We start from the raw sequence: 20694 nt of genomic DNA, 5'->3' as shown, positions 1-20694 counted from the left end.
ACAGTGAGCCTAGATAGAGGAACTGGCTTTATCAGGGTGTGGATGTGTTCTCAACTTGCTCATGCCTGCCAGGTTTTGGCTCCTTGCTGGAGGATCAAACTGAGGAGATTTGAGTTTTCACTCTTGGTGTTAATCCTTACCACTCTGACTCCATTCACATCCAGCACGGTTGCTTCCACTGTAGTACTAATTTGCTCCCGTGGGCACTGGGCACACATATCATGACAGTGGGTACAGTATGAACTGCAAACCGGAAGATGTGGCTCCACTCACAAGCTATATGACTGTGAACAAGTCATTTCACCTCTGAAGCCTCAGTATTTTCATTCATTAAATGAGGATAATAAATAGTCCCTATCAGCCAGTCCAATATCTTCACATTGTCTGACCATGGCCAGGTTCATATGCATAGCCTTTGCATAGAGAATTTCACCTTAGGAGTAGGTTGACTGCCTTAATGGAAATGTCTGCAAGCACCTACCCAAGGGATTCTCAACAGAGGATGATGCAGCCCCCTAAGAGGCATTTTTAAATGGTGGGGTGTTTTTGGTTGTCATAATGCCTGAAGGGATAAGACTAGAATTTGGGAAGCTGAACACCCTGCTATGTGAAGGATCGTCCCACACAACAAAGAATCCTTCCATCCAAAGTCCCAGTAGTGACCTGTTTGGGAAAATTGTACACCGCATTTTACAGCAATGTGCTAGTGAATGTGGGAGCTGACCTCCTACTATCCTGCTAGGCATGCCTCCCAACTACTTCAGGAAAGGATTCTGCCTGAAATTTCCAAAGCGTCCATGCAGCTCTTAATGACTTGGCTTGAAGATTGTAGTAATCAGGATAAGCTAAGTTTTGCTGAAGAAACAAACAACTTCAAATTTTCAATGGCTTAAAACAACCAAGTTTTATTTCTCACTCACATTACATACACATCAGTTGAAAGGCTGCCCTGTTCTTTAAAATCATTCCAGGTCCCAGTGTAGAAGGAAGCAGATAAACGAACAAGGAAAAGATCAAGTGGAGCTAACTGCCCTCTACAGAATCAGAACAGTTTGAAGAGGAGCTGAGGAAGCCAACTTTAAATCTGACCTTCACAAACGGCTTCCCTAAGGAGAAGCCTCTTGAGCAGGATGACCCAGACAGAGTAAACAGCAAATGCATGGTCCTTGCAAGACTGAGGAGCAGCAAGGACGCTGGGGTCACAGGAGAGGAATGGGGGGGAGGGAGGAGGGCAGCAAAACATTGGGGTCCAGAGCATAGAGGGCCTTGCAGGCCACCATAAGGACTTGGGCGCTTACTCTGAATGAAATGGGGCCATTGTAGGACTTTAGGCAGAGAAGGGATGTGATCTGACTTGTGTTTTTAAAAGATCACTCTAGTTGCTGTGTGAGACTAGATTGTGGCAGTGGTCCGGGGAAAGCCCTCTTTGCACTCTGCTCACCAGAGAGAGATGAATAGGACATGGTCAGACTTTAGCTCTGCTTCAGTCATGTGAGTGGCTGAGCAGCTGGGAGAAGGCTCTTTTAATAAGAGAGACACCTTTACTTATTTATTTGTCTATTGTTCTTCTCTTTCTCCAAACTCTTTTATTGGCCCCGGAGTGAAAGAGGACAGGGGAGATGACATCTAACCTTCCCAGAGAAGCCTTAAACATGACTCTCAAGATTGTGGAGCTAGGCAGCAGAGAGGCCACCTGATGTGATCGGGGCTGCAGCTCTGGCCTCTAACTCTGCTCTGCCATGCTTTGCTGTCGGACCCTGGACTAGTTCTTGCCCCTCTGAAAATCCATTTTGTCATCCCGGTCCTGATTGTGGGGTTGAATAAGTTTTGTACTTGGCAGGACAATGCCCTGTGCCATGTCTGTACCACCACTGGTGATTGGGTTTCCTGCTTCTTTTCTCCCAGCCTCAGTATGTTTGGGCAACTTAGGTGCCCCTAGGATCTGGGCCCTGATGGAGCTGAGGCCACCCTAGAGACTATAGCAGCCTGTAGCACCGGATTTTCTGGTAACTATTCCTCCCAGAGAAGACTGACTTGGAGACCAAAAATAGCTACAGGCTATTAACAAGGCTTAAAATGCTAATTTATAATAATAGCAGGTGATATTTACTGACTGCTCACTGTGTCCCAGACACTGTGTTAAGTGCTCATAAACCAGAGCTTCAATACCAAAATTAATACATGAAATGAAATATAGTGGAAATACCTGGAAGAACAAATTAGAGAAAATTAAATGAAAATGATTGTCCATGAACTGTGTTCCATCCATCTGGAACCATTCATTCTATGATCATTTCCTTGGTGCCAACTCTGCGCAAGGCATCTTGGATATCATCCTTGTACTCACGGCTTCACTGGAAACTTTTAGAAGTTGTGCCCTGGCATGTTGGAGGCAAGTTATTCAGGTTATTCCTGTCTGGCCCTGTGTCCTGGTCACGAACCAGCCTTAGTCTCTCCCAAAGGTCTCTGCCCACTTGCCACCTTCCCAAACTTATTTGCTCCCTAAAATTGGATGATACTAAAATCACCCAGCAAGGCATTGGAAAATCACAGGTGTCCTGCCCTTGCGCACTACTGCTACCCCAGCCATCCATTTCCCTTTAGGGACTGGCAGAGAAAGGTCATACTTCAGTTTTTCCCAAGCATTCAGACATGGGATAGTGCTTCTGGGCAGATTCCTGAGAAGTGGTGCAAATCCTGAGGTCCAGATTAATTTGAAGGGCCCAGGCAGAAAGTGGTAAGGCAGCAGCCATCATTGTGCACAGGAGGATGAGGGGCAGGTGAGGAGCACACTGGTCCGGCTGCGGATGGAAAACAGACCTGCCTGTGACACCGCCCTCTCCCACTGCCACCACAGCCCTCTCCTACTGAAAGAAAGCTTCTTTCAAGGCTCCCCAATCTTCCTTCAAGTTTCGCCACTATGGAGAAAGAGTAGCTGACATTAAAAGTTTCTACGACAGAAAGAACCAGAGCAAGGGAGAAATTAGTAGTTGATGAGTTCAGAGGCTGGAAAGAATAGAAAAGACTGGTTTTAAATAGGTCGTATGTTGAGTGTCAGTGGTGGTTAATGAAGTCGTTTATTGAGCTGCATGCTAATCATCTATGGCCAAGGCCAGCCCATGGCAATGTTTCCCACTGGGAAGGGGCGCTCTGAGCAGCCTCTTGGGGGACAGGATCCCACCTACCAGGGCCCGGGGGCCCTAACTCTCTGTTGAGTCATTCCCAACAGAGGACTTCCCGGGCTTCTTCCCCGGTCCCCACTACCCATAGGACCATGGCTAGTATGGAGAAAGTCTGACCCTATAGTTGCTGCTTCTGAACTACCCCCACTGGGATGGATGCAGTGGAAGATCAGCCCAGATGGGGTAAAGGTAAGAACACCAAACCAGAAGTCTGAAGTGGGGTCAAATTTGATTTCACTCCTGACTGGCTCTGTGGCTTTGGACCAGTCCCTGACCCATATTGAAGCTTTAATGCCTTTACTGGTACAGTAGGAGTGATACATGAGGTGGAATCTGAGGGCCTGCCCATTCTACATCTGGGATGCCAGGACGCTTGGAGTTTGGGGCTTCCTTATCCTCTTTGCCACATGCCACCCACACCCATCCCCAACACAAGAAGGCTCAGATGGACTGGCTTCTAGGCCTTCGCAGATAAAGTCCCCCGAGTGGGTTCCCATCAACCAATCAACAATTCTACAAAGGCCCGAGGGAAAGCATTTAATTCTAGCAAAAGGGGTTTGATCTTTCCATTACTGAGTCCAGGTAATTGCCCCCAAAGGCCTGTAAAAGCTGCTAAAATCATCCTATTACTTTCGGGTGTTTTGCCAACAAGAAAATGAACAAAATTGTTACTTTTGCTCTGCAGGCTATTTAACTGAAGTTACTCCCCAGCAGAGACAGGATCGGGACTGGGGCCAGCTTGGGAGCCTCATGGGGTTTCACATTTGATGAGGTTTTCGGAATTAGGTGCGGCCATCCCTGTGGCAAGGCACCCATTTTGCCCTACCGGGTAGAGCAGCCACATCCCCACCTGAGTTTGCACGGGCGGTGCCCTGCAGCAGACCAGATTAGAAGCTGAAGATTTAACGTGGGCCCTTTCTTTCCTGGCAGCTGTGCCTCACAGACACCTTGCACTCCAATGTGGCAAACCTGACCCCATCAGCTCACCCCCACTCTTCTGCTCCTCCAGGACTTCCCATCTCAGGAGCGGTGCTTTCTTTCTCTTAGGAGATTCATTGGAGGCATCCTGGGAACCACCTTCCTTCTGACTCTCTTTTGTATTTGGGGAACAAACCCTATCCATTCACTCTCTTTCAGTATGTCTTCAATGTGCCCTCTCTTTTTCAACCCCACTGCCGGCGCTTCAGATCAGACCCTCCTCAACTCTTGCTGAAAGCCTTAGAATAGAACTCTATTTTCTCTGCAAATGATCTTTCTCTAAACTGTCTTTTTCAAAAGACAGGTCTTCGTGATTGTCACAGGACTGCCTACCCCCATGCAGTTCAAACAACTTCCTTGGCTCCAGGGCACATGCTGAATAACACACTTGACAATGTAGCTGTCAGATCTCCGAGGATAGTCCTATCAGGGCTGTTGCCCCTCCTTCCTTCCCACTTCTTTACCCTCAAACACCTCAAAATTCATCCTGCTGCCTGAGCAGACTCTGCTCCATATCACATTTTTCTCTTGCTTACACAGTCCTCTCTGCCTGGAGTACCCTGAGTCTGATCTCCACCCGTCTAAAGAATTGCTTCTCGAAAGACTCAGCTCAAATGCTACCTCCTCCAGGATACCTTGGATTGCAGTTGGATACCTGTTGGATTGCAGTCCCTTTGGTTATTTGGCTACCAGGGTAACTTGTAGCTCAGAGAACCTATCACTAATTTCTATATAATAGCTGATCACAGATCAACCTGTGCCTCCAAATTTCCAACATCAATAGGGCAAGGACCAAGTGTGACCTATGGCCATGTGCCCAGTAGAGCAGCTAATAGACACTCTGCAAATGTCTGTGGCATTGAAGCAAACCAAAATACTCCAGACAAGACCCAAGACCACATCCTTTTACCCTAGGCTGTTTCAACTTGGGACCAGCTCCTGGGATATAAGACTAACAAGTAGGCAGGTGCAGGCTTGGAAGCCACATAATGTGCATGATAGTTTGCCAAATCTTTGCCCAGTCAGTCTATTTACACAGGTAGTTGGACCCTGCTTACAGATGAAGCTGCAGTGTGGGTAGAGAATTACTCATCCAGTCAAGACACAGCCGGGGTTCTTCCAGACCAGAGAGCTGTGCTTGGCAGGGGTACAAATAGCTTCAATTTCCAGATCTTTAACAACTCAGCCTGAGTAATAACTTAGACCTGCCTCACAGCTGCTTGCAGTGAGGGCCCAAAAGCCTCAAGCTTTATGCCTGGGATGAGACTTGTCCTCAGAATTAAACCTAAATCCTCAAAGCTCCAGACAGGGCCCTGATGAATAGGCTAAGCCTTGGAACTCCTTGGGAAAGAGAGAACATTGCTGAGCCTGAGCCGAAGGCCCAACTAAATGAGGCAGAGAAGCCCTGGGTGGGCTTTGGGTCTACTTGTTGCTTCTTGGAGAGCCTGTGGTGGTAGCGTAAAGGTGGCACAGTTCAGATTGCCACATTAAAGGAGCCACAGCAAGCACAGCTGGGTCTCAACTTCCTGCTGAGGGTTTTTGGGCCCTTGTTCTTTAAAGAGCAGTGGTGTTTTTCAATGTCTATAGGCATCTAGGTGAATTACAAGACAGAAATCAAAGTAAACCATAAGAAAAATATTTCTAGTCCCAGAGACCTGACTTCTGCTCTGCTACTGGGCAAAACTAAAAGACCAAGAGACTCGGGTCATGTCCCTAGCAACTGCTCAGTAATAACTGAGAGACTGAAGAATGCATGCTCACTCCCACGAAGGCAGAATTAAATCCATCCTATTAGATGGCCTGTAGTATCCTCTATATGTTCAAAATCAAATTCATCTTCTCCTTCCAAACTTTCTGCTCCACAGTCTCCCTCATATCAGAGAATGACAACATTCAACCAGTTATTAAAGCTAGTAACTTCTGATTCCAGTATGACTCCTCACTCATCCTCCTATTTTTCATCTATCCCATCATCAGTTACTTTTGATTCTACCTCCCAAATCCCTCTCTAATATATCAGCTTCTCCTTTACTTCACCATTACCACCCTAGTCCAAGCAGACATCAACTCTGGATTAAACTATAGCATTATCCTCCCTAACTGGCCTTATTGCCTTTACTCTTATTCCATAAAACCCATTCTCCCCTCAGGAGCCTGTGTGAAATTTCTAAAGCACACACTTATCACTCCCCCGCTTAACACACTTCATGGGCTCTGCAGGGCCCTGAAGTCCTAAATTCTGGCCATGACCTACAAAACAGTCTTACACAGGGTTGCCTAAAAAAACATACCTTAAGGCGAAGTTTGCATCCTAAGATTTTATTTAGAATTTCAGTCACAGGACAGCAGGAGTGAAGGAAAAAGTAAACTGAGGTAAGAAAGGAGTGAAAGCAAATAGCAAGTGGTAAATTATGGAGCTGGCCAGAGTTTCAAAAGAAATTTGGTTGGTTGTTCAGTCATATTGGACACCCATGGACAGGTGGAATGGAATGGAACCACCTTGCCTCAAAACAGTCCACCCTATCTTCCGTTGCTTATTGTTGAAAATCCAACTCAGAAGTTATTACCTCACCTGTAATTCCAAGTGGTGTTATCTGGCCCCTCAGGCATCTCTCACTTATGGAAGTGAGATCCCATGTTCAATGAGGCAGTTCCTCTGAGTCTAGAATCTTCTACTGGGTCCAGTTGTATCAGGCCTTGGTAGCACCACAGTGGACTCAATGGAGATATAATGGAATCTAGCCCTTACCCTGGAAGAGGGGGTGACTGAAACAGCTGGCAATTCTAGGTGATATGGCAATAGCAGTGGCAAATGGGGCTTTTCATTAAGAAAATGACTTTGTGTCTTGAAGGCATGTGGGGCTGAGTAAAGCTAGGGTGGCAAATAGCTTGAATCTAAAACAGAGAGCCTGATTAGACCAGCTTCATCTGGCGACATGCTCCTTTCTTTCTGCAATTCAGCCACACTGAACTTCTATAATCCTCTAGAATGGTATTGTTCAAATATATATGTGGCTACTTCAATGTAAATTTAATTTTAAATGAAATTTTAATTTTACATAAAATTGAGACTCCACTTCTGGCCAGGATAATGTAGCAAGGACTGGATTTATCCTCCTGCTTGAGAAACAAAAATATGTGAAGCAACAGTTTTCAAAGTACTGTACATCACCCAACAAAGGACAGAGATTCCACAGAAAACAGGAAACAAATGTGCTGAGCACTATGATTGTCCCAGCTTACTGCCTTGGAAGAGTTCTCAAGCTGTGATGCAAGGAGGGGGAACCCAGGCAGAGCCTGACAGTATCCCTGAGTTGAGGAGACAGAGCTGAGTCTGGGAGGACAATGGCACTCGAGTTCAAATGCAGAATATTGGAGAGGAGAGAGATGTATAGAGAAAGAACTCCAGAGATCTGCAGAGAATCCCCCTCAAGTATTCAGCTGAGTACTGATCAGCACATGCATGTGAGGAAACTATTCAAGGCTGGGGAAAGCAAGGATGAGAGTGAAGAACACAGCACTCACACAGAAACTGGCATAGGACTTGCTCCCATAAGTCAACTGGACACACTCATAATTCAGCTAGCATTGGGGAAGGTACACAGTAAAGTGTTGCTTCAGGACTGAGTAATTATTAGCTCTAGACTGAACAATGCCTCACTCCCAGAAAGTAAATATTAAAAGTAAGACCCCAAAGAATAAAACTGTTTCTAATTAACTTGACTGCATCCTGGAATAAAGCTCAAGAACATTTATAGGAATACAAAAATATCTAGCACCTGACAAGGTAAAATTCAAAATATCTAGTTCCAAACAAACATTAGCAGGCATACAATAAGCCAGGAAAATATAAACAACAACAAATAAATCAATCAGTTGAAACAAAGCCATAACTGACACAGATGTCAGAATTAGCAGACAAGAACATTAAAACAATGGTTATAATTGTGTTCCATGTGGTAAAAAAAAAGTAAGTAGAGACATAGAGATATAAAAAGACACAAATCAAACATCTACAGAAGAAAACTACAGTGTATGAGATTTTAAAAATTTACTGGATGAGATTAACAGAAGATTAGATATTGCAGAAAAAATATAAGTGACCTCAAAGACACAGCAACAGAAACCATCTAAAATGGAAAGTTGAGAGAAAAGTGATTTTTTTAAAATAGCAGAGCATCACTGAGCTATAGAACATCTTCCAGTGGCCTAATAAACATATCACTAAAATCTCTGAAAAAGAGGGGGCAGAAAAATTGTGTAACACAATAATGGTCAATTTTTTTTCAAATTTGATGAAAACCATAAACCAAAAAAACATAGCAAACACCAACCACAGGAAACATGAAGAACACTACACTACATTTGTCTACGCATCATAGACAAATTCTGAAAACCAGTGATAATGAGAAAATCTTGAAAGGAGACAGAAAAAAGAGACATGTATCAATTTACATTCCCACCAACAGTGCAGGAGGGTTCCCTTTTCTCCACACCCTCTCCAGCATTTATTGTTTGTAGATTTTTTGATGATGGCCATTCTGACCGGTGTGAGGTGATACCTCATTGTAGTTTTGATTTGCATTTCTCTAATGATTAGTGATGTTGAGCATCCTTTCATGTGTTTGTTGGTAATCTGTATACCTTCTTTGGAGAAATGTCTATTTAGTTCTTCGGCCCATTTTTTGATTGGGTTGTTTGTTTTTTTGACATTGAGTTGCATGAGCCACTTGTAAATTTTGGAGATTAATCCTTTGTCAGTTGCTTCATTTGCAAATATTTTCTCCCATTCTGAGGGTTGTCTTTTCATCTTGTTCATGGTTTCCTTTGCTGTGCAAAAGCTTTGAAGTTTCATTAGGTCCCATTTGTTTATTTTTGTTTTTATTTCCATTTCTCTTTTTCTCAGAAAGGATCTTGCTGTGATTTATGTCATAGAGTGTTCTGCCTATGTTTTCCTCTAAGAGTTTTATAGTGTCTGGTCTTACATTTAGGTCTTTAATCCATTTTGAGTTTATTTTTGTGTATGGTGTTAGAGAGTATTCTAATTTCATTCTTTTACATGTAGCTGTGCAGTTTTCCCAGCACCATTTATTGAAGAGGCTGTCTTTTCTCCACTGTAAACTAAAAATAGAACTACCATACGACCCAGCAATCCCACTACTGGGCATATACCCTGAGAAAACCATAATTCAAAAAGACACATGCACCCCAATGTTCATTGCAACACTATTTACAATAGCCAGGACATGGAAGCAACCTAAATGTCCATCGACAGACAAATGGATAAAGAAGACGTGGCACATATATACAATGGAATATTACTCAGCCATAAAAAGAAACGAAATTGAGTTATTTGTAGTGAGGTGGATGGACCTAGAGTCTGTCATACAGAGTGAAGTAAGTCAGAAAGAGAAAAACAAATACCGTATGCTAGCACATATATATGGAATCTAAAAAAAAAAAAAGGTTCTGAAGAACCTAAGGGCAGGACAGGAATAAAGACACAGACGTAGAGAATGGACTTGAGGACATGGGGAAGGGGAAGGGTAAGCTGGGACGAAGTGAGAGAGTGGCATGGACATAGATCCACTACCAAGTGTAAAATAGATAGCTAGTGGGAAGCAGCTGCATAGCACAGGGAGATCAGCTCGGTGCTTTGTGACCACCTAGAGGGGTGGGATAGAGAGGGTGGGAGGGAGATGCAAGAGGGAGGGGATATGGGGATATATGTATATGTATAGCTGATTCACTTTGTTATAAAGCAGAAACTAACACACCATTGTAAAGCAATGATACTCCAATAAAGATGTTAAAAAAAAAGCATTGAAAGAAAAATAAAACTGCCAACCTAAAGCTCCATATCCAGGAAATGTAGCAGTCAAAAGTAAAATGATATAAAAGCTTTTTCAGGCATACAAAAGGTGAAAGATATCACCACCAGGAGATCCTCCCTACAAGCTGTTACAGAAAGGAAACAGAAAGATGGAAAATGATAACAGATAGAAATGTGACTATAAATGATGGAGAGCGCCAAAAATGGTGACTGTGTGGGTAAATATATGTGATTCTTTTTCTTATTATTTAAAACTTTTTGAAATAATCACAGCTTAAGCAAAAATAATAAAGTAATGTGTAATTTATAATATATGTAGAAGTAAAATGGGTGTCAATAATAGCAAAAAGACTGGGAAGGGGCAAATGGAAGTATACTTGTAAGGCTCTTATACTATCTGTGAAATGATATGGTATTCCTTGAAGGTGGACTACAATAAGTTAAAGATGTTTACTAGAAATCCTAAACGACCACCAAAATAACAAAACAAAAGTTATAGCTAAGAAATCAAAAAGTAAATAAAATAGAATTATAAAAATATACAGTTTATTCAAAAGAAGGAAGAAAAAAAGGACAATGGGATCAAAAAACATAAGGGACAAATGGAAAACAAACATCAAGGTGATAGATTTAAACCTAACCATATCAATGATCCCATTAAGTGCAATGGTTCAAATTGACAAAAAGCAGAGATTCTTAGACTGTATAAAGAGGCAAGACCCAATTCTATGCTGCCTACAGGAAAGACATTTTAAATACAAAGACACAAATAGCTAAAAAGTAAAAAGATGGAAAAGATAAACCATACTAACACTATTAAAAAGAAAGCTGAAGTGGCTATATTAATGTCAGACAAGGTAAATTTCAGAGTAAAGAATATTACCAGGGATAAATAAGGTCATTTAATAATGATCAAGAGGTCAATTCATCAAGAGACTATAAAATTCATAACATTTATGTAATTCATAACTGATCTTCGAAACATAAAAAAAAGACAGAATTGCAAGAGAAAAGGACACATGTACAATTACATTCAGAAATGTTGATACCTTGCTCACAATAAACAGAAAATCAGTTAAGGATACAGAAGAATTGAACAACACTATCAACCAATGTGACCTAATCGACATTTATAGAACACTTTACACACAACAGTGGAATACAGATCTTGCTTTAAGATCTGGAACAAAATAAGAAGTCCACTTTCATCACTTCTACTTAAGAGTGTACTAGAGACTCTAGCCAGCACAGTAAGCCCCTCCTCAAAAAGAGAAAAAGAAAAAGAAAGAGAAATAGAAGCATATAGGTTGAAAAAGAAAAAAACTTTTTATTTACAAATGACATCAATGTCTACATAGAAAATCTGACTGAATCTAAAAAACAATTTCTAAAACTATATGACTTTGGTAAACGTTGTAGTCAGAATAACAGTCCCCTAGAGATGCCCAAGTCCCAATCCTTGGAACCTGTGGATATATAATACCTTATATGGCAAAAAGGACTTGGTGGATGTGATTAAGTTAAAGATCGTGAGATGGAAATATTATTCTGGATTATCTGGGTGGGCCCAATATAATAACAAGAGTACTTATAATAAGGAGCAGAAGGGGCAGAGTCAGAGAGAGAGAGAGAGGAAGAGGTCGGCAAATGCTATACTGGTAGCTTTGAAGTAGAAAAATGGGGCTATGAACAAAGGAAAGCAGGCATCCTCTGGAAGGTGGAAAAGAAAAAGAACAAAGCCCTGAGGACACCTTGATTTTAGCCCACTGAGACTGATTTTGGACTTCTAATCTTCAGAATATCTTCAGAATTGTGAGATGAATAAATTTGTGTTGTTTTAAGCTACGGAGTTTGTGAGAATTTATTACAGCAGTCATAGGAAATGAATACAGCAAGTTTGCAGGATAAGATCAATATACAAAAATCAATTGCAGATCTATATACTGTCAATAAAGAAGTTGAAATAAGAAAACAATTACATTTATAATAGCTTCATAACTATGAAACAGAAATGTCTGACCAAAAAAGCAAAACAAAACCCATAAAACACTTATACACTGAAATTCACAAAACATTGCTGAGAAAATGAAAACAATATAACAAAGTAAATAGAGAAATATACTGTGTTGCTGGGTCAGAAGACTCGATATTGTTAAAATGTTAACTCCCCATATTTTTATATGGATTCAATGCAATTCCAAATAAAAATCATAAACAGAATGTTTTGTAGAAATATGAAATCTAATGTTAAAATTAACCTGGAAATACATACAACTTTGAATAGCCAAAAGAACTCTGAAAAAGGAACAGGGGCTGACATGGGTTCCTTGAGAAGAAAATGTTATTTACAGTTGTTGGGGCCCCCTAAGTGGGACTTACATCAGTGGATGCACACAGGTTGACAATGCCTCCAACACGTCCCCTTGGATTGTTAGTATGCCTTAGAGTCTCCAGTTCAGTTTCAATTAGCACTCTCAGTCCTATTTCTACTCCACAGCCATGCTAACCTATAGGGTGGCCTGTGTTAAGTACCCTTTGAAGGATAGCAGGAGAGGAGGACAGGTTCTCCAAGGCTGCTGTGGTTTGTGCTATGATTATTTAAAAGTAAAACTCTTCAAGAACCAGCTTTTCAGAAGAACAGTATACATCTTACTTCTGAGAAAATGGCAGAAAAGGCCCTTTGGGAAGTGTCCCCCATTTCCCTAGCATACTATCCAAAGGAACAAACAGAGAGTGGGATATACGCGTGGGAGGAGGCATGTGTTATCCTACTCTGCCCTTTCAGATATATTGCCAATTTAGTTTCCGCCTGTGTAACTATATCTGCATAGCTTGAGAAGGGCTGGATTGATTGCCACACAATTTAAGGAAAGTTTGGAAGATATATGACTTAAGTTGTAGGCCCCATAGAATGCATGAAAATCACTTTGGGGTGGCCATCAGGACAGAGCATCTAGTGATTCAAAGAGACTTTGCACAAAGACATCCGTGAATGTCCCCAAATATGATCCCCCAGGGGAAAATCCCTAGGGTGGAAATTTCGTCTTATTATAAGTGATGATTTTCTGCCCAGCCATGGTGTGGCTCTACCCCCAGTGATGGATGAATGAGTCTGAGTGACACCAGGATGGCCAAGAGGTCCATACCTAACAACTACAGGGCCACTTGTTGGTCATGTGCTATCTGTCCTGGAGAGCCCTCTGCTCCTCTGCTCCTGACCTCAGTCTTGCTATGACAGCATCATTATCCCAACTTGAAAAATAATTCCTCTGCAAAAAGAACCCTCAAACCTAGATTAGGCTGAGCCCAAAAAAGGGCAGGGTCAAAAGGGCTGGGGTCCAGATTAGCCTGGCTTCAAGTCTCACTTATATTTTTATATCTGGTTTGTGAGACTGACCTGGCCTGGAACCCTCACTGTGGCAGGCAGAAATATCTGGCTGGTTTGTCAGTTTCCTAGAGTCCAGCCCAACATCTGACACAGAGCAGTTTCACTCTTTAATGAGTGAATAAGTTGCGGTTTCCTCATCTGTACAATAGCATAATGATTCCTGAGATGCCTACCTCACAGAGCTGTTATGTTCTGATGTCTGTGCAGTAGTAATACTGAAGAAAAGGTGTCCTCATAATTGTAATTTTTACACCTACTGCGCCCAATATAAAGCCTTTATCAACACTGAGCACAGAATAGTCATTTAATGAATTCTTGTTACTACACATCCACTAGAAAGGCTACTAAAAACCTATTAAAAAGACTGATAATAACAACTGTTGGCAAGAATGGGAAGCAACTGGATTCCACATATATTGCTGGTGGCAATCTAAAATGATACAAACACTTTGGAAAACAGTTTGACAGATTCTTATACAGTTAAATATAGAGTTGCCATATGACCTAGCAATTCCACTCCTAGGTATTTACAAAAATGAAATAAAAACTTACGTCCACACAAAGACTTGTACTAAAATGTTCATAATAGCATTTTTCATATTTGCCCCAGACTGGAAAAATCCAATGTCGATCAACAGCTGAATGGGTAAGCAAAATGTGGTACAATGGAATAAAAAGAATGAACCCTGATATGCCCTATAATTTGGATGGACCTCAAAAATATTATGCTGCATGAAAGAGGTCAGACAAAAATATAATCTGCATGATTCCATTTATATGAAACTCTAGAAGAGACAAACCTTAAACTATAGTAATAGAAATCAGATTATTGAGTACATCTAGGGATGAGGTATTGAATGGGAAGGAGCAGAGAGAAGGGGGTAAAGAGCATGCTCCATATTTTGAGCTGGGTTGTAGTTATACATATTTATTAATATGTAGACATTCATTTACATAGATAAACATTCAGATAATGTTTGTATATTTTACTGCATGTGAGCTATACCTCAATAATTTTTTTTTATAAATTCTTTTTTTTTTAATTTATTTATTTTTATTTATTTTTGTGGCTGTGTTGGGTCTCCGCCTCTGCGCGAGGGCCCTCTCCAGTTGTGGCAAGCGGGGGCCACTCTTCATCGCGGTATGCGGGCCTCTCATCATCGCGGCCTCTCTTGTTGCGGAGCACAGGCTCCAGATGCGCAGGCGTCAGTAATTGTGGCTCACGGACCCAGTCGCTCCGCGGCATGCGGGATCTTCCCAGACCAGGGCTCGAACCCGTGACCCCTGCATTGGCAGGCAGATTCTCAACCACTGCACCACCAGGGAAGCCCCCTCAATAATTTTTTATAAATAAATTCAGAGTAAAATGCCTGTTCCCAAGTGAATCCAGGGAAATGTGCAGTGCAACAAACACAGTTTTATTAAGTGTTTACTATGTGCCAGGCAGTATTTCAAGTGTTTTACATAAAGTAACTCAATTTAATTTTCACAATCTTATGAGTAAGGTACCATTGTCAACCCTGTATTACATGTGCAGAAACTGAGGCTTGTGGATGTTAAGTCATCTGGCCAGCGTCACAAAGCTAATAAGCAGTCTAGTGGAGATTTGAACCTAGATCTGTGTGGCATCAAAGCTCTTAAGCACAAAAAAATTTTTGATTTCTAAAAACTGTTTTTGGGCTATGAGGATGAGTTAGTTCTAACAGGGTGAGTACTCCAGAGGAGGTAGGCCAGAGGGCTGAGGGTCCCAGAAGGCTTTAGGAAATGGAATGAGGAGGAAGGGACTTGATCACTGGCTGCCAGTCCTGACAGAGCAGTACTGGGGAAAAGGTCTAGGCTTGTTCTAACTGGTTCTAGTGAGCAGAGCTCAGGCCAGGAGGTAGATTTCAGCTCAGTCAAATCAAGAGCTAATGGCTGAGTGCCTCCCACTAGAATAGGATGCTTGTGATGGTGAGCAACCTGTCACTGCAGGTCAACCATCTGATAGAGACTTTGGGAAGTCCCATACTTGGAGACTTCCCACGGCCTGGTGGGTGCGTGATCAAGAAACAGGTCAGTGTTCAAATCCAGACTTTGCTCCTTCTCCCTGGGTAGACTTTGGCAAAAATATAGTTGTTTTTTTTTTTTTGAGGCCAGAAAATGACCTGATGCTGTCATTGTCTGGACTAGATGATATTCGAAGAGCATGCAAGTCTAAAACTCAGTAACTCTGCAACAAAGCTAAGGCCGATCACTTTAAAAGGATACTGGAAGACTTTCTGGAATTTAAGCAGCTTTGACTTTGTCTTCAGCGTACACTCTCAGCAGGCCAAGGCACAGTCACATTTTCATTTGTACAAGCTCACCCTGGCTGCCGCGTGGAAAGTAGACTAAAAGGGGAATCATGGAGGCAGGGAGACTGGTTCAGAGGCTGTCAGTTGCCCAGATATGTGTTAATAGGGATTCATTTACTGGGGATGGGGAGGAAAGACAGACAGCCAGAATGGTGACTGCACCTGGAATGGTGAAGGTGTTTCCCCCATTGACATGTACGAAGGCCCAGAACATCCCAATAGGCGCTGAAGAACCAGACTGGGGTTCCAGGCTTCTTCCTTGCATCAGCATGCCAAGGAGTCAGCCAGAGATGATGGAGTAGGAACACAAGCGGAAGTGACAGGCCTCCATCTGCAGGGCCCTGCATTACCCACTGAGGCTTTAATCGTAATCAATTGATTCTAAATGGCTGCCAACCCATCTGTTCTGTTCAGGGCCACAAGCTTCCAATACAAACCTGAAGGCTCTGCAGTGCCGATCTCTCCAGCATCGCTAGTACACTCAGGGGCAAATGAAAGAGAGGTGGGCTGACTCCAAGCAGCCTCAGGCTGGGGTGAAATTCAGGGAAACAGCACAGACCCCTAAACATTTCTATGGACACGAGGCTTTACAATTTATGGAGCAGGATCACATCTATTACCCTGAGGGTCTGTACAAGCACTTCTCCCACTCTACTTCAGGAGCTAGGGTTCCAGGCCTTGACTGGGTCCTGAGTTAGATTAGCACAGGTGGGCCTGCACTCTTCTATCTATGTGGAGTCTACATTAGTAGGCACATTCTGGATGCTGGGCACTCAGGAGGCTCAACCTGCCCTCCAGGAATGCCCAACCAACCAGTGGGATAGATTTAATGCTGAAGATGCTTTTGTCCATCTCCACTTGAGTGCCTATGATCCCTGGGACCCCTTTCCCCAGGCATGACTCTGCCCTATACCTGGCACCACTGCTCCTCTCTTAGAGGCTCCTTCTCTGCTGCCAGGCCAGCCTGGATGCCACAGGATGAGGTCTGTTTTTCTAGACACTTTAGTTGTCCCATGTATTACATCTTTTGACAATATTTGATACAGACAGAAAAATAAGAGAACATTTTAGAGCGTAATGGTGAAACAAACACGGATCCACTAACCACCCAGAATAAGAACAAGAACACTCCCAACAGCATTGCAACCATCTGGGTGTTCCTTCCCTAGCTCACCCCAACCTCCCTTCCCATTAACAGTGACCATGGTTCTAAACTTTGGGTTTACCAGGCCCCTGTCTTTTATTTTCCAAGTTTTGAAATATATGTTATGTACCCCTACAGAATCTATTGTTTATTTTTACTTGACTACTTTCTAAAAATGGTATCATACTCAATATTATATACCATATTCATAGAATAAAGGACAAAAACCACATGATCTTAGTAAATACCAGAAAAACTGTTTGACAAAACCTAACATCCTTTCCTATTAAAAACATACAGCAAACTAGGAATATAAGGAAACTTCCTCAACCTGATAAAGGGTTCTATGAGAACAAAAAAAAAAACCACAGCTAATATCATACATAATACTGAAAAACTGAAAAATTTCCCCCTAAGATCAGGAACAAAATAAGGATATTCCCTCTCACCACTTCTATTCAACATTGTACTGGAAGTTCTAGCCAGGCCAATTAAGAAAAAAATGAAATAAAAGGCATTCAGATTAAAAAGGAAGAAGTAAAACTATATTCTTATACACAGAAAATTCTAAAAACCACAAAAATACTATTTGAGCTAACAAATGTATTCAGAAAAATTGCAGGATACAAGATCAACAAGTACACAAACATTAGTTGCATTTCTATACAATAGGAATGACCAACCCAAAAACAAAATTAAGAAAACAATAGCATCACAAAGAATTGAAAACTTAGAAATAAATTTAACAAAAGAAGGATAAAATTTAAGCTCTGAAAACTAGAAAACATGCATCTAGGTGAGGGTAGTGTAGGTAGAGATAAGTGCACAGGACTGAGATAAATTTTGACATTTTTTTCGCCATTTTTTGGGTGGTAAAATATGTATAACATAAAACTTGTCATTTTTTACTGTTTTTAAGTATACAGTTCAGTGGCGTTAATTATATTTACAATGTTGTGAACACAGTACCACTATTTCCAAAACTTTTTCATCACCCTAGACAGAAACTCCATAACCATTAAGCAATATTCTCCCATTCTTCCCTCATTCCAGCCCCTGGTAACTTCTAATCTAATTTCTATCTCTATGAATTTGTCTAGTGTAGGTACCTCATAGAAGTGAAATCATATAATATGTGTCCATTTTGTCTGACTATTTTACTTAGCATAATGTTTTCAAGTTTTATTGTAGCATATGTAAGAAATTTCATTTATTTCTATGACTGAATAATTTTCCATTATATGTATATACCACATTTTACTTATCCATTCGTCTGTTGATGGATGCTTGAGTTATTTACATGTTATGGCTACTGTGAATAATCCTGTCATGAACATTGGACAAGTACAAGTAGCTGAGTTATTTTTTTTTTCAGTTCTTTTGGATATATACATAGGAGTGGAATTTCTGGGTCATGTGGTAATTCTATAGTTAGCTTTTTGAGGAACTGCCAAAATGTTTTATATAGAGGCTGCACCAAATTGCATTCACACCAGCAGAGCACCAGTGTTCCAATTTCTCCACATCCTCACCAACACTTGTTATTTTCCTTTTTTAAAAAAATTTTAGACAGCCTAGTAGATGTGAAGTGATATCTCACTGAAGCTTTGATTTGCTTTGCCTTAATAACTAAAGATGTTGAACATCTTTTCATGTGCTTATTACCCTTTGCATATATACTTTGAAGAAATGTCTATTCAAGTCCTTTGCTCATTTTTTGTGAGTTTATGTCTTTTTGTTGTTGAATTGTAAGTGTACTTTGTATATAATAAATATAAAACCCTTATCAGGTGTATAATTCACAAATATTTTCTATCATCCTGTACACTGCCGCTTCATTTTCATAATAATGTACATTGATGCATAAAAGTTTATTTTAATTTTAATGAAGTGCAATTTATCTATTTTTGTTGTTGTTGTTGCTTGTGCTTTTTGTGTCACATCTAAGTATCCATTGCCAACTCTGAGATCATGAAGATTTACCTCCATGTTTTCTTCTAAGACTTTTATGATTTAGCTCTTATATTTAGGTCATTGATCCATTTTGAGTTAATTTTTGTTCAAGGTGTGATATAGGGGATGGACCTAGAGACTGTCATACAGAGTGAAGTAAGGCAGAAAGAGAAAACAAATATCGTATATTAACACATATATGTGGAATCTGAAAAAAATTGGTATAGAAGATCTTATTCACAAAGGAGTCCAAATTTTTTCCTTTGCCCATGGAAATCCAGTTGCCTCTGTACCACCTGTTGAAGACACTATTCTTTCCCCCATTAAGTGAACTTGGCACCCTTGACAAAAATCAGTTGGCCATTGATGTGTGGGCTTAATTCTGGACCTCAGTTCTATTTCATTGGTCTGTATCTCTACCCTTATGCCAGTACCACACTATTTTGATTACTGCTGCTTTGCAGTAAGGTTTGAAATTGGGGAAGTGTAAGTCCTTCAATTTTGTTCTTCTTTTTCAAGATCGTTTTGACTATTTGGGGCACCTTGTAATCCCAAATATGAAGTTGAAAGTCCAGCTTTTCTATTTCTTGAAAAAAAAAGCTGCTGCAATTTTGATAAATATTGTGTTAGATCTGTAGGTCACTTTAAGAGTATTGACATCCCAACAATATTAAGTCTTCTTACCCATTAAGATGGGATGTCTTTCTATTTATTTAGGTTTTCTTTAATTTCTTTTGACAATGTTTTGCATTTTCAGCATACAAGTATTTCACCTCCTTGGTTAAATTACTTTATAGATGCTTTTTTTAATGAGATTGTTTTCTTAATTTCCTTTTTGAATTGTTCATCACTGGTGTATAGAGACACAACTGGTTTCTGTGTGTTGATTTTGTACCCTAAAACTTTGCTGAATTTCTTTATTAGCTCTAGTAGCTTTCTTATAGATTCTTTAACATTTTTATGTCAACTGTGAATAGAAATAGTATTACTTCTTCCTTTCCAATTTGGATGCCTTTTATTTCTTTCTCTTGACTAATTTCCCCGGCTAGAACTTGAAAAAAGTCTAAAGAAGTACTATTTGATAGTCAAGTAGTGATGTCAAGTTGACATCGGAGTTTAGAGTAGAGGTCAGTTTTGGAGATATGATTTTGGGAGCCATAAGCATACACAAAATATTGAAAGCTGTAAGAATGGGTAAGATTACCAAGGGGTAGAGCATAGAGAGAGAAGGGAAGGGAAGGAAAGGGAAACAGAGGCGAGGGGAGGGGATGGGAGAGGAGGGGAGGGGAGAGGCGAGAAGAGGTGCCATTTGTCTGATTACTACAGGTTTGTAAACATTCACAGCCTATAAGGCCCCTCGATATCACACTGTTTTGTTTCTCTTACTAGCTTGTGACCTTAGGTGAGTTCATCTGTAAAATGGGAAAATAAAAATTGTTCCACCTTAGTTCCAAGGAATATGTTTAGCTTTCAGACAAAGACACAGCTTTACCAACCCCTTGGGATAGGAACAGAATGTCACCCCAGAGGGTTCCTGGTGTTGCTACAGTCTTAGGAGAGCATGGCTCAGCAAGACTACAAATGGAGCAAATGGGACATGGAATTCTCATTTACTGATCTGTCCTTGAAATGCTGTGCCACCCTCCTATACACCCTAAAACCTGTCATTTGAAAGACAGACTACATCAGTCCAAACACATGGAGTAGGCACTTGAACATCACAAAGGGCAGCATGTTCCAGCATAAGTGGAACACTTCATCATTTGCAGTCAGCATCCTCAAAGAGCCACAGCTGTGAAGTCAGTGTGACTGCCTGAGAATGGAGCTACCATGCTGCTCTTTCCCCCACTGAGCCATCAGGAAGTGGACACTGGAGCCAGAAG

The 20694-nt window shown here is 41.1% G+C and overlaps 2 long non-coding RNA genes across 2 annotated transcripts in view; one reads left to right on the top strand and one right to left on the bottom strand.

The window, feature by feature from the left end:
- LOC309651832 overlaps positions 1-20694 on the top strand; it is a 437596-nt gene that overhangs the window by 363087 nt on the left and 53815 nt on the right. The window lies entirely within an intron of this gene.
- LOC309651831 lies at positions 484-20216 on the bottom strand. The gene is made up of 2 exons (XR_014258431.1): positions 10537-20216; positions 484-3920 (listed from the first exon to the last, which is right to left on the bottom strand). It is a non-coding gene; the product is annotated as an uncharacterized lncRNA (long non-coding RNA).

This window comes from Balaenoptera physalus (assembly GCF_965194825.1).
Source record: "Balaenoptera physalus genome assembly, chromosome: X".
Taxonomy (NCBI): Eukaryota; Metazoa; Chordata; class Mammalia; order Artiodactyla; family Balaenopteridae; genus Balaenoptera; species Balaenoptera physalus.
Note: the sequence above shows the minus strand (reverse complement) of the source record. Positions and strands in the feature narration are given on the sequence as shown.